This window comes from Trichechus manatus, unplaced genomic scaffold (genome assembly GCF_000243295.1).
Source record: "Trichechus manatus latirostris isolate Lorelei unplaced genomic scaffold, TriManLat1.0 scaffold00100, whole genome shotgun sequence".
Classification (NCBI taxonomy): domain Eukaryota; kingdom Metazoa; phylum Chordata; class Mammalia; order Sirenia; family Trichechidae; genus Trichechus; species Trichechus manatus.
Window position 1 is genome coordinate 3,073,651 of NW_004444036.1, and position 4,493 is coordinate 3,078,143.

General features: G+C 43.9%; 1 pseudogene; it reads right to left on the reverse strand.

The window, feature by feature from the left end:
- Positions 1-610: 610 nt before the first annotated feature.
- Positions 611-1,404, reverse strand: LOC101360951 (40S ribosomal protein S15 pseudogene; annotated as a pseudogene).
- Between the last annotated feature and the right edge of the window lie 3,089 nt (positions 1,405-4,493).

Genomic DNA, 4,493 nt, shown 5'->3' on the forward strand with positions numbered 1-4,493 from the left:
CCATGGGCATTGATTGTGAATCCAAGTAAAACGAAATCCTTGACAACTTCACTCTTTTCTCGGTTTATCATGGTGTTGCTTATTCCCACGCGTCTGTCAGTTTGTTGTACTGTGGTGGCTTGTGTGTTGTGGATGCTGGAAGCTACGCCACTGGTATTTCACGTACCAGCAGGGTCACCCACGGTGGACAGGTTTCAGCGGAGCTTCCAGACTAAGACAGACTAGGAAGAAGGACATGGCAGTCACCTGAAAAAAATCGGCCAGTGAAAACCTTGTGGATTTAAAATGTACTTCAGTGAAAACAAATAAAAATTTGAAGTTATTCCAGAGCTTGAAACAAGACGCAGCTCCCAAGCTCTCCAAGGAACAGAAAGAAGAAACAGATTCTTTCTTCTCCTCCAGCTCAGCCTCTGTGGCACCTTCTCTGCTTTAGAAAACCTTCCCTTCCAAAACCATAGTTCGTGCCAGCCACAATGATACCTGGCCACTATGTCTTTTTGGCAGCAGTTTTCTCCTTTCATAGTATTCCATTCAATTAACCCTCTGGCAAACTTTTTTTTTTTTTTGGACACGGAGGCCACAGGAGTCAGAGCTTTTATTAGTCACAGGGCTACTTGAGGGGGAATGAAGCAGGAGGACTGGGTGGCGCCAATGCAGGCTTGTAGGTGATGGAGAACTCGTCCAGGTAATGGCTGATATCTCAGGTTTGATCTCCACCTGGTTGAAGGTGTTGCCATCGTAGATGCCCACCATGCTGCCTACCATCTTGAGCAGGATGATCATGCAGCACAGGTGCACCCTCACATCTGGTTTCTCAGGGGGCGGTGCCTCCTTCTTGGCCTTGCTCAGCCACTTCCTCAGTGAGCGCTGCTTCCGGGACAGCCGCTTCCGGTTCTGCAGCTGCCGCCAAACGCTGCACAGCTGTGTCAGCTGCTCCTAGGACATGCATAGCAGCTGGACAAGTCCACGCCACTGTGGTGGTTGAACTTGCAGAAGGTCCTGTCAAAAGAAAAAAATTAATCAAGTCAGAGTTAAAAGATTTTATTGGGCAGGAAAAAAACTGTTCTTGAAGAAGGAGTACCCCTCCCAAGAGATGAGCTGTCGCATTACCATTTTGATCAGTTTATATACAGTACAGACAGGGGAGGTCCCAAAAGGGACGTTTAAAATGATTGGTTGTCATTTACATAATCGGTAGGAGGCGGCTTGGATTGGTTTATTAAGTTTGGGTGTCTGCATTCTATAGGCTAGCTATGGCTTATCTAATTATTTAAACTTTTCCCAGAATTGTCTTTATCCCGAGTTTTTAATTTCTGTGAAGGGTTAAGAGTTAAGTTTAAATGGGATGGGGAGGGGGGCATTTTCTTTTACAGTCTGCTTCTTCTTTTGCTTCACATCGGCCATCTTGTCAGTTCTTCAGGAAGTCTAACCAACATTTTTTAAATGTCCATAGAAGTGGGGGCTCCATGATTAGAATCCTTAAAAAATAAGTCTAAAATTAGCCGTTCATCCACCCAGTATCCTTCCTCCAGTTTGAGAAACTAATACTTTTTATTCATGTTTTCCCTCTCCATAGAATCAGTATATTTAAGTATTTCCTTTGCAGAAGAGATTCAACGAACACCCATGAGGGTTCAGAGGGCAGACTCCCAGCAGCCGCAGCCCCCTGGAACACACAGCCCTAAACTTCAAAATAAACAGTGTCTTAGTCATCTAGTGCTGCTATACCAGAAATACCACAAGGGGATGGTTTCAACAAAGAGAAGTTTATTTCCTTACAGTAAAGTAGGCTAAAAGTCCAAATTCAGGGTATCAGCTCCAGGGGAAGGCTTTCTCTCTCGGCCTTCTCATCTATGTTCTCCTGGACTAGGAGCTTCTCCACGTGGGTACCCCAGGTCCAAAGGACACGCTCTGCTCCTGGCACTGCTTTCTTGGTGGTATGAGGTCCCCCTGTCTCTCTGCTCACTTCTCTCTTTTATATATCAAGATACTGCCTCAGGATGCAATCCAATCTTATAGATTGAGTCCTGCCTTACTAACATAACTGCCACCCATCCTCCCTTATTAACATCATAGAGGCAGGATTTACAACATATAGGAAAATCACACAATACCAGGAAACATGGCCCAGCCAAACTGATACACACATTTTTGGGGGGACATAATTCAATCCATGACAAATAGCATCAACTAAAATGGCCTCCAAGCATCTGTCACCAAGCCCCATGTTTATGCTCTGGACTTTGTTTCTTAAACCGGTGATTCTCAAACTTTATCCTGAATCAAAATCACCTGGAGGGCTTGTTAAAACACAATTTCTGGGCCCTACCCTAGAGTTTCTGATGCAGTGGGTCTGGGGTGGGCCCAAGAATTTTCATTTCTACCAAGTTCCCAGGTGGTGATGCTGATCTGGGGACCACACTGTGGCAAAATTGGCAGGACTTGGGGATTGACTAAGGTGGGGCTGAAGGAGATGGAGCAGAGGAGGCTGGTTCTCTGAGGAGCTGTGGTTGGAGGAGCCTCCCCCTAGGGCAGAAGAGAGTGCAGGTGGATCTTGTTCCAAGCTGGGAAGGGACAAGATGCTCTCAGGTGGAGTCATGGTGAGTTGGAGGTTCAAGATGATATCCCACTGGCAAGGTGGCACAAAAGGCTGACGAAATCACTTTTGATATTCTCTATTAAAAGCATACTTTACACAGGGAAACTAGATTAATGGAAACAGAACAACCAGAATGGAAATATTGAGAATGTTCATGCATTGTGAAGAATGTAACCAATGTCACTGAACAATTTGTGTCGAAATTGTTGAGTGGGAACCTAAACTGCTGTGTAAACCTTCACCAAAAACATAATAAAATATTATTTTAAAAAAACGCACACATACTTTAAATAATTTGATTTTTTTAAAAGAGTTAAAATGAAAGATTTGGGCACCCAAAGGAACTAGCTTCAGTTTTTAGGAAAACTACAGGATGTGAATTTCTTAATTCCCTGTGAAGTCAGAGAAATGAGGCATTGTTCTAATATAAATTTGCCTTCACTTGAAATGAATTATATTAGCCAAGCAGCTTGACCACCAATCCTTGAGAATCCTTGGGACTCAGAAGTTATTTATCTTATGCATCGGAATAGTTACAAAACTGTTTTGGAGAAGCTGTGGCCTTAGCTCAGCTTTTCAGTGACTTACTTGGGGGCAGAGGTGAATGTCATCATCTTCTTAGAACACAAGTTAGATTTCCTAGAAAAAGAGCAGCAGGGAACACCATGAACAGAATTGCCTCATGCTCTTGGGACGATCCATTTACCACCCAGGTCACTTGAGAAAAGAAGCCCAAATTCATGTCCAGAAAGTGGAAGAGGAGGGAAGAGCAGAATTACCAGAGCCTCAAAGTGCTTTCACTGACTGGAGCCACTTCCAAGTTCACTACACATCATATGAAAAAGAAAATGGGGCTAGCGTAGTTATATTTGCAATGTTATGGGATATAGACAGCCTAAGAAGCCTTGTTAGCATTCTTATCAGTACTTTTTACACTTGGCAACCCTCAGTGGGGTGTTTGAAGAGCTACTCTACCTGTTAGAAAAAAGCAAAAATCGAACCCATTGCTGTAGAATCCGACTCATGGCAACCCCGTGTGTTACAGAGTAGAACTGTTCCATAGGGGTTTCTTGGCAAGAAGCAGATCACCAGGCCTTTCTTCCATGGCCCTGCTGCAGGGGTTTGAGCCACCAACCCTTGGATTAGTTGTCCAGCGCAAACCATTTTCACCACCCAGGGAGGGACCTATTAGAGGATTCCATTATTGAGTCTCACCCCTGGCTGCACACTAGAATTGCCTGGAAGCTTTTGAAAAAATCCCAGTGCCTGGACCCCACCCCTAGAGATTCTGATGTCATTGGTCTGGGGTGAGGGCTGAACATCGGAATTTTTAAAATCACTCCAGGTGATTCTAATGCACAGCCAGCGTTCAGAAGCACTGCGTTAAAGGCACACCACTGACACCTTCTTATTTTTCATAATAGACACATTTTCCTACCTACTGGGCAGAAAATATGCAACTGAATTTACAAGATCTCAAAATGTTTGAGTTAGAACAAAAGTAAAGAAAAAGAAAAGAAACTCTGGTTTTTGCTCAAAGATTCACAGCGATGCTGAGCCCACTAGGCGAACAGACAGCTAGGCCATTGGCTCCTAACATGGACCCCAAAGTCAGCATTACAGGAAGTTCACCAGGCTCTGAGTGTGTGTAAACTCACTGCTTGTGTTTGCGCCCCTTGTCGTTATTGTAGTTAGTTGCCACCGACTTGACTCCGACTCATGACAAACTTATGAATAACAGAGCAAAACTTTGCCCAGCCCTGTGCCATCTTCGGAATTGCTGGTATGTTTGCGTCCTTTTAAACCTGAGATTGTGAAATCTAGAGATCGATAATCTTTGATTTTTACAAATAGCCTCCATTTTAAATGTGAAAATGACTAAATCTATCTGCAA